Source organism: Montipora capricornis, chromosome 11 (assembly GCF_036669925.1).
Source record: "Montipora capricornis isolate CH-2021 chromosome 11, ASM3666992v2, whole genome shotgun sequence".
Lineage (NCBI taxonomy): Eukaryota > Metazoa > Cnidaria > Anthozoa > Scleractinia > Acroporidae > Montipora > Montipora capricornis.
In genome coordinates, this window is record NC_090893.1 from 40020664 (window position 1) to 40030663 (window position 10000).

At 37.9% G+C, this 10000-nt stretch overlaps 3 protein-coding genes and 1 long non-coding RNA gene across 4 annotated transcripts in view; 1 reads left to right on the forward strand and 3 right to left on the reverse strand.

Annotated features, from left to right (window-relative positions):
* LOC138024291 (uncharacterized) overlaps positions 1-3176 on the forward strand; it is a 14494-nt gene extending 11318 nt beyond the window's left edge. Inside the window, exon 2 of the long non-coding RNA XR_011126959.1 lies at positions 2677-3176. This is a non-coding gene — a long non-coding RNA (uncharacterized lncRNA). The remainder of the gene's footprint in view (positions 1-2676) is intronic.
* The window catches only part of LOC138024287 (lactadherin-like), a 296558-nt gene that overhangs the window by 233595 nt on the left and 52963 nt on the right, over positions 1-10000 (reverse strand). The gene's annotated exons all lie outside the window — the stretch shown is intronic.
* The window catches only part of LOC138024267 (single-stranded DNA-binding protein 3-like), a 699715-nt gene that overhangs the window by 222881 nt on the left and 466834 nt on the right, over positions 1-10000 (reverse strand). The gene's annotated exons all lie outside the window — the stretch shown is intronic.
* The window catches only part of LOC138024755 (uncharacterized), a 77790-nt gene that overhangs the window by 16864 nt on the left and 50926 nt on the right, over positions 1-10000 (reverse strand). The window lies entirely within an intron of this gene.

Sequence of the window (10000 nt, forward strand, 5' to 3'; positions counted from 1 at the left end):
CAAATTCAATTCAATTTTTACATACACTCATATTCTGTTGGCAAGATCGTAGCAGCCTTTGTAGGTAGATACTGTATCTAGGTGTTGGGTTTTTTTCTTTTGGGTGGCACAGTGCAAGAGTAACAATGATCTTCATTTATGCTGGTTGACTAGGAGTTAAAAAGAGTTGATGGATTCTTCTTTTCACTACTAATATTTCCTTTATTACTGGTACATTGTAATACTGTGCACTGGCGTAGAATTTCAACTTGCATTGGAAGCTTGAGTGTCTGAAGAGGTATTGTTTGGACCTTTTCCTGACACAGAAGTTGTGTTGTCAATAATTACGCTATGATTGTCTGTGAGGATTTTTATAATTAGTTTCAAATTTCCCTGCCCCATTAGTTGTATAATGCCTTGTCAATCTTGGTTGCCCAGCATAGTTTTTCTTGAAGCTTTATCTGAAAGAATTTTTGGGTTGTAAGTTGTAGCTTGGTTTGGGTTGTCAGGGGGTTAGGGTTATAAAATCAGTTGATTCTTGGTTGTGCATAATGTCCAACAGGGTTTCATTTGAAGCATTTTGTCACCCACTCTCTGTCTTGCAAGTTGAAGTGTGCTTGTCCAACAGGATAATGTTTGGGTCTTTCCCTGACACAGTTGTTGTGTAGTCAGTTGAAGCATCCTCAGTAAGGAAAAAGACAAAAGGAGGCTCTGCTCACAGGCTGCTTGATTGTCTAACAAGTTGTTATTTAGGGCTTTCCCAAAACCAATTGTTTTCATGGCAGTGGCAGCTTTGTTTGATGTTGATTTGCCAGTCTGAGAGCACTGGTGTTTCCTCTTGGATGCAGGTTTTCCATTTGGCTTTGTACTTACTTAGAGGTATTTTATTTTTATGCTTTTCAGAATTTGTCACATGTACAGAGACAATGAATTCCATACAATGTCGAGTATGAGAGAGTAACGAAAAGTAACCTTTTGATCTTGAGTAAAATCAAGTGGCAATCCTAGGGCAATGTGCTCTGCCTATGTGGCTACAAACACCCCACATTCATCACTGTTGAGCTGCTGTGCAATGTCAGATGAAGGAATTACAAAAATTAAAACTTCCAGTTCTTCAAGGTCCAAGTATTGATCCCATTGATGGAGGCACAACATGTTAGGAAGTTATTGACTCTAGAAAATGCCATTTTTGCACCAGTGCCATCATACAGAGAATCCAGATAGACTGAAAAGTTCTCTTCCAGGTTCACAACAACTAGGCACCAGTGCCTGCCATGGTTGAATGGTGCAAGAATGACCTCTGAATGTTGAATATTTGGATAGAGTTGATGAAACTTGTACTTCAGATATTTTTCTCTGGAGAGTGTTGCCATTCTTAAAAACATGTCTGAGTTGAGAGTAGGTACTTTGTTACCGGCTGCAGTGGTCTTCTCCGCATTGATAAGAAGAATGTTAGACAGCCAGAAACCTTCCTCTTCTTGCCTGGGCAAAAGTCTATAATGGTCGCCACCTTCCCAGCCACATGTTCTGGAGTATTGTGGGATGGTATGTTCCATGGTTTCAAACAGTTTGGCTTGCTCTTTCTATGATTCACATATTAGTGTATACTGAAGACCTGCGTAATCTTTTGCTGTTCCCTTTTTTTTTTCTTATGCAATTTTAATAACAGGACCAACACTTACACAACTTAAAGTACTAACATTACACAAATTATACTTACACATGTATATTTATACCTGCACAAAAAACAAAACATGAACATAAGATCAAAATACAAAACATAACAATATGTTCCTAATAACACTGCACTATCACTAACAAATCCATTTTACAATTACAATATTGCTTATTTACATTACATTTTTAATGGACAAGCTGAAATTAACTAAATCGAAAGTTTGTCCATTTTTCGCACAAAGATTCCATCTTTTTATCGATATGTCTCCATCTTTTGCTGTTCTACACAGGTCTGGATTTCTTATAATTATCACACCATGGCTCCTACATGGGGGCGCTTCCATGTTGGACTTGGATTGTTTCGTGGCTTTGTAATCTCATAGGCTGCTGCTCAGTGTCACTCCATATTAAGAAAGAACTTATTCCTTTTCAAGAGACTTCCACCATCGGGTCATCAGAAAAATCTCTTCCATACACTGTAGAACACCAGGTTGGCTTTTTCATTGATAGCTTCAATTGTACTATGTACACCTTTTGAGGTGAGTGTCATCTGCAAAGTAGCAAGACCAATTTCTCTTCATGTAACACACATAGTGGCCAGCGAAAAGCTTGCTGCCAGTGTGCACCACCACATGAACAAGTTTGTAGGACACTTGTGAGATTTCAGTTGACTGGCACTTGTCAGGGGTTTGTATCTCACAGAGCTGCACCATGTCATCATATTGCACCATGTTCTGGTCTGGAGCTTCTTACCATTGGAACTGAATCGCATTTGTTGTACAATGATTATTTTCCACTGAATTTATCAATTATTTAGATTAATCTGTAAGCCAAAGTCTCTTTGTTCTTTAAATTACTCATTCAGCACCTGTCATGAACAGTTTAGATTGCATTTACAAGACTAGTACATGTTGTCTTTCCCTGCCTTGCATTGAGAGTATGTAATGTGTTAGTCAGTTAGCACTGCAGTCATCAAGTCCCCGGTACTGATGCTGATCATGTATGCTGTATTTCTTACAGGTTATCACACAGAACGTACCTTTACAATGAAGAGGAAGAAGGGTTTCCATTGTAGAGAATGCAACTCACGTTGTTGTATGTCAAGCATAGTTCAAGTTTCACTTCTCAGATTGAAGAAAAACACTTTTAGAAATGAAAGTTCACTATGCTGGGGTATGAAACCACAGTGACTGTTTTGGTATTCACTGGTTTTGTAACCCAGCTCACGGCAAAATTCTTCAAAAAAACTCAGCAGCATACTGCTGCTTTCCTTTCTGAAAATCTGAGTAGATGCTTGGAAGCATGCAGATAAGTGAGTTGGGATGAACTACCCAGGAGCAGTCTTGTAGGCATGGATTTGGTACTGCACACTATGCAGTGCTTTCCTGTGGAACATTATTTATTATTTTTTGTAAGGTACATGTACTTATCAGGCAATATAATTTGCCTTGTCATAATTATGTCATTTGATTGGTTGTTGGAAGCATTTGTGACAATAAAGAAAGGCCACCAAAAATTAAGTATGTCTAAATGCTCCGAAAAAGACAGGTAAAACATGTCCACCAAAGTATGCATTAATTGCAAAGTTTACCAACTGAAGTTGGCTTTTATTGGTAAGTGGACTGGTCTCATGGAGGTGGTTTTTTTTTTTTTTGCAAAGAACACTTATATTTTTTGACAATCAACAAATTGTTGTGAACCCAAACCTGCATGTATGCATTCAGTAATTTTAAGTCATGGACAGCCATTATCATAATACATGTAGGTAGTTCTTTTGCACATAGATGTTGTATACATGGAAGGTTAGCTAAGTCAGTCTTTATTTATTTATTTGCACGCTCGTCATGTACACTGTATATAATGGTAAAGAGATGACATAATAGAGCGTTTTCACATGACGTCAAAGCAGCCATGTCAGTGTTCCAAAACAAAGAAATGGCGGCCATGATGGTATACCAAACTAATCCTCCGGGCATTGAACGCTATTTTTATGCAAATACCTTCTTTTGTTTCAGTAATCCAATATGGCTGCTGGTCATGTGAGTGAAAACGCTCTTTATAAAATTATATAAATCTTTTAAAAAATGAAAAAAAAAAAAAAAAACAGGTAGTAAGTACTGCAAAAGACAAGGTGAACAGGGGCCAAAACAATCAGTTCAGTTAAATTCTTTGCTTATTTTTACATTGCACACAGTAAGCACTGTGTAAGTGGGTTTCATCACAAGTTAATTACCTTGATGTGTCTAACTTTTAATGCTTCCTTGAAACAAAAAGTAGGGGATTTTAGGTAAATTTTTATGCCCAAAAATGGAAGTAAGCTCAATTGAGCAGCGGTTCAAAAAAATGAATTTTATCCTCTCCCTGCTTTGTGATGAAGAGACAGGTCAGCTTTATTAATTCCAAATAAGGAAATTTAAAACCTTACATGTAAAAAGTCACCGGCTTGAAACCAGAATGAAACACATCAAGGTTATCACCTTCTTGTTTCCATGATAACCAATAATGTGTTACTTTGGAAAAGTTATTATAACTGCACTCTGAATGTCTAAGCCGAGACATTTGTGATCTTGAAGTATGATTGTGCAAACCCTTCACTTTCAAGGATTGAGGACTCAAATATTCTGGGATTACAAAGAGTAAAACCTGTAAATTCCACTGTGTAAAAGCATTCATCTTCACATTAATGAACCTATCCAAAGATCAAGTTAAGACTATTCACCATCAAAACTGCAGGACTGAATGTACATGTCTGTGGCTTTAACTTTATGCAGTGGATAACCTTTCCTAAACAGGCACTACCACTATGACTGTAGTTTGTAGTAGCTTATGTGGCAGACTGACGAGATTATTGGACAATAATTATAATGACAAAGTCATCTCCCATACAGATCACACTTGAATATGGCTACAATATCATGATTTTTATACAAGTGTGTGAAAAATATTCTTATTCACTACTTGCACAATCCCATATGTAATGCAATACGTTTTGAGGGGTTCTTTACATTAAAAATAATATTAGTTTTTTACTCTTGGGACTGTATCATGCTTCAGTGTTTAAAAGCAAATAACCCCCACAAAACGTATTACATTATGGGATTGTACAAGTAGTGAATTACTGCTTGTTTATACCATTTACCAAAAAAATCTGGAAATTTCCGTTGGAATGTAAATGGTAAGCCTATTTTGGTCTTCCCAAAGGAAAATTTTCTGGATAAAACGGGATTTCTTGAAAGGTAGTTTAAAATTCCCAAACGGAAAACTTGTTTACCATTTGGATTCCCCCATGATTTTTCCTCCCTCCAGACTCTCTCAGTAAACTTGAACAAATTTTGTGAATGGCACACGCTGATCCCAACTAAATTTCCCATTCGGGAGTTTTTGCTTACCATTTGAACAAACCTAGTACCAACCAGTTTCTGCTTGTAAATGATAAACAACCACTATTATTTATCCACGTAGTCCATTACTGAGTTCCATTGACATGACACAAGTAAAGAAAAGAAAGCTACAATCAGCGACAAAATTGTTGACACATTGACCATTTCTACCTCCTAGGCCACATTTCTTCTATCTTTTAGCCTTCTTAGGTAGCCCAATTCGCCCCCTTCCCCCTAAACAATGTTGCAGCGAGATTCCCGAGATATTTAGGTACAAATAGACAACATTGAATGGGGGAGGGGAGGTCTTATCAATAATTTGGAGCATGATTCAAATTATAGTGTTATTTTACACTTAAAAGGAACTGATAAACACAATGTGTCAACTAATTTTGTCGCTGATTGTCTGAGGCAGATTTCCTCTGATATTGCCATTAGTCGTTGATGTAATGCAAAAAAACCTTACCTAGGTCATTATTCGGAGGAAACGAAATGTTTTACCTTCTTATTTGGTTACATTTATTTCCTCTCGTATTGTAACGAACTTTTTTTCTGCTTATTCGAAATAACGTAGGGAGGATCAACATGCACGAAGTAACTTGAGCCACTATTATACGTGACGCTACGAGTAACCTCGTTATCTTGTAGTTGCCTGGTAAGCAAATATCGGCGTCATTTTCGAAACATCTGAAAAACATGGAAATCCTGAAAGGTTGTGATACTGATGAATTGTCAAGGGAGAGGAAAGCGACAAGGAGATTTTAGAAAGGCAAGAAAAAGAGATTGCCTTACGTGACATGTAAACAATATCACTTGATCTACAATGATCTCTGGTTTCACCTTCTCTCTCTTTTCTATTTTCATTAAGTCCACAGTTTTTTTGTTCACTTCATCTCCTTTCTCTTACATATTTTCACTAAAATGCTCATTTACAATGCACAATGTATCAATATCATTTCTCTGAAATGGAAAATGCATTGAAAGAGCTGGAAAAAGTGCAAGAATCAACAATCAGCCATGGTTAACCACGGTCAACCACGGTTAACCACGGTTAACCACGATTATGAAAGGGATACTACTTGTAGTATCATTTTACGCTTATGGATAACCGTGGTTAGCCGTGGTGAATCTATAAGGATTATTGAAATTATTCTCCTTCTTCACCCAAAATCAAAGTGGCAAAGCACTTGCCACAGGCTGGCAGTTGGTTTTTGTTTTCCTCTAGGAATTTGCGCGTGAAAAAGGAATATTTTCCAGCGCACTTTCCATCAGTCGCTTCAAAGTAAAATTGCCATCTTCCTTCCGCAAATTGGTGATGCATCGCAAAATGACTCGTTCCTGACGGTTGCCCAACTTTCTTGGACGACCGGCCCCTCTCCCTTTCTGCTGCTCTTGAAAAGTTTTCCTTCTTTTTTTCTCCGTTTAATATTCTATAAACAGTGGAAGGGGAAAGTCTAAACGTTCGCATAATTTCAATTTGTTTCAGTCCTTCGTACTTTTGTGCAATGCGCACTAGTGCACGAGTTTGATACGGTATTTTGGCTTGATTAACCATGTTGTGAACACTTTTAAAGCCCAACCACTCCATTGCAACGTCACCAGAAAATTACATAATCAACCCTAATTAGCGCGTGGTGAGTGAGGTCCATACCCCAAATAAATTAATGGCAAGTACTTACGGTGTACTCAATTTAATGTTACAACAAAGTTCTAAATATACTTTATTTTCAAGAAATGTGCGGTAGTCTAGTTCGGACAATCAGCGACAAAATTGCTGACACAGTGACCATTTCTACCTCCTAGGCCACATTTCTTCTATCTTTTAGCCTTCTTAGGTAGCCCAATTCGCCCCCTTCCCCCTAAACAATGTTGCAGCGAGATTCCCGAGATATTTAGATACAAATAGACAACATTGAATGGGGGAGGGGGGGTCTTATCAATAATTTGGAGCATGATTCAAATTATAGTGTTATTTTACACTTAAATGGAGCTGTTTAAACACAATGTGTCAGCTAATTTTGTCCCTGATTGTAGGGTAGTAGAGTGGTGGTGAAACACGAAAGCTCACCTGCTTTTTTTAGCCAAACATTTCTCCCTATTATGCTGAATATCTTTAAGACCCTTTAGAAACCTTTCTATTGAAAGCACTGCTTGTAAAACACTATTTTCAAGTATGTATTGTTTAAATTTTGAATCCCTTTTGGTGTCAAACAGTAAACATACTGGATGCATTAATTGTTGTGAGTTAACTAAAACGGAAACCGACTACACAGAAACTCGCTAACACAGTGACCGGCTTACAGTACTGATCAGCTCAGGAAGACCAAAGCCCGAAATTCCAGCCAAAACGTAAGGCAAAACACATGTCACCAAGTATAATTTCACTTCAAAGGGGTCCCAAATTATCTCTCGTTGTGTTGCGAACATATTTTGTCGATTTTGGGACCACTTTCCCGTCGCCACATTCCTTACGTTTGTAGCCATAAAACAATGTCTTTTGCTCTTGAAATACTTGCTTTATGCCACGTTTCACACTTTGAAGCACAATTCTCCAGGATAATGCGGTTCCAAATCAGTAGAGAGATTATTCTGTTCCTCGAAGAATGCACAAATAGCGCGGCCCGCCGCCATTTTTGTCAGTTAACATTACTAGGGCCCAGGTCACGTCCGTGACGAAAGGAGACAGTTACTATAAATCTCCGTCCAAAAAGTGGCCCCAAAAAATGTTTTCGCTGATGACACCACGTGTACAGGGACCTACTCACATTTGCGCGAAGCAAAATTGCCTAATCAATCCCACTCGAAATGTACTTACGGGACTGTTTACAAAGTCAAAACATCCAAGCTGGATAATACAAAAGATTATGATAGTTCCAGAGCATTTATTGCAAAACCTTGAGAAAGAAAATCGCTTAACATCACCTCCGCAACTCACGACCTTTACGCGTTTTTTACATATATCTTTTCAAAACAACCTTTTTTTGGATTAAGGTTATTACAATGCGGCGTTTGGTTTTTTAGGAGAACTATTTCTCACAAATACAACAAACAAATTCTTATCTGCTGCCTTTCCCTTCGAATCTCGAGTACTATGCCATTATTACATACCTGCCAACTCTCCCGCTTTCCCGGGAGTTTCCTAGTTGGTCATCAAATCTCCCAGTCTCCTACCCTGCGAGCACAGTCTCTTTCGATCTTCATTGATAAGTCGGGAAGAGGAAAGAAGACTCTGCTCACGGCCTGCACGTTTCATAGCGAGCATGCGTTAACAGTGAATATTGTATTCGATGTCAGTCACGCGTGACTAGTGGCTACAAAATGAAAACAAACGGTCGGGATATTTTCGAAACAAACAAGACAAACGTTCGAAATTCGACAGTGTATTTTTTTGAATAAAGCGTTTCAAAGGTATGTTGTTTGCTCACTACGTCAATGTTGTGAACCGTTTTCAAATACGATATGAAACCAACTAAATACTCCCGTTTCACAATAAAATGATCTCAAGCGATTCTCAAAATCCGAATTAAGAAAACCTTGAACTAAGTTCAAAATCATACTACTCCCGTCTCATTTGAAAACAATATAGAATTATATAGAATGGTCCTTAGTGATTCGGAATTCTGGTTTAAAACCATTGTTGCTAACTATTTTTCAAGCGTTTTCAAATAAAAGTTTGTTAGCGTATGCTATAATTGATAAAAGAATCGTGCGTTAAGGAAATAAAATCGTAAACTCGTGTAAAGAAAGGCCACTATTATCGCATTGGATTTAAAACAATAGCGCTGCTATTAAATTATAGTTGAAGCGCGACCAGGCTCAATATTTTGCTTGAAAAGTGTATACATTTTCGCGCTACGCTCTACAGAAGTTAGGAAAAGAAAGAGACTGCTCTCAGTCTACATTCGCCAACCCCCCTTTTTCCTTCATTTAGGTGTTTTCAAAAGGGGCCATTTCATTACATGAACTCTTTCGTATGGTCTAGGCGAACGTGACTTACCCCTTATTGGTTCGTATAAATGCATGGAGATGGATATGAAACTCGACAAGTTCAAAGGGTGAGTTTTTTTTGGGAAAATCCAAAAACGGATTTGTGATCTCCGATCAATGGATTCTTCAGCGTCAAAAAAACGCAAAAGGCGAAAAAGAATTATTTTCCATGACAACGCAAACCAAGAAACCCAGAGTTGCTTGCAATTTGAAAAACAAAAAAAAAGTCGTGGCTAACTGGTTTGTTTTGGAGAAATTCTTCAACGAAAATGCCACCAGAAAAAAAAATACCTTAGCGATTGATGAAAGGAGTGGAGAAAAGCATGCGTTCTAAGGTACAAATCGATTACATAGGGTATTTTTTAGATGTGGGAAAGGTGCTAACAATATTATTGCTGTCAAAAACACTTCTAGTGTAATTTCTGGTGTGAATGTGCAGGAAACCTAACTATTTTCGATCTATTCGTGTCTTTGATCGCACGGTAAAATGGCGCGAGAAAACATTTGGGCGAAACTGTCATGTACGGTAGCTGTTGTTTATCATTTTTCATGGAAAACCGCTTGTCAAAAGTACTTTTTTCAAATCCTTTCCCAAAAAAAAGGCTGAAGTGGTGAATCTCAAAAATCCGGATTTAGATTTGATCCGAAGTATCCTCCTCGAGTATGGATTTTGGATTTCCCCCAAAAAACGCAAAATCCGTTTTTGGATTCAAGAATCCTTTTTTCGGGTTTTCCCAAAAAAAACCCACCCTTAGTTTCATATTTTTGTCCGTATTTTTAGCCTTGACCCTGCACAAAACACACCTTTTTTCGAAAAGATAACCAATCAAATCCTTCCATTAAATTATGCGCAACTAATTTGCAAACCCGTGCGAAGCAAAAACAAAAGATTGTGCAGGGTCACGGTCAATTCAACATCAATTGCGACAACATTGTTCTTGCTTTTGAAGGTTTTAAGGTGTCGTAACAAGTCCCTT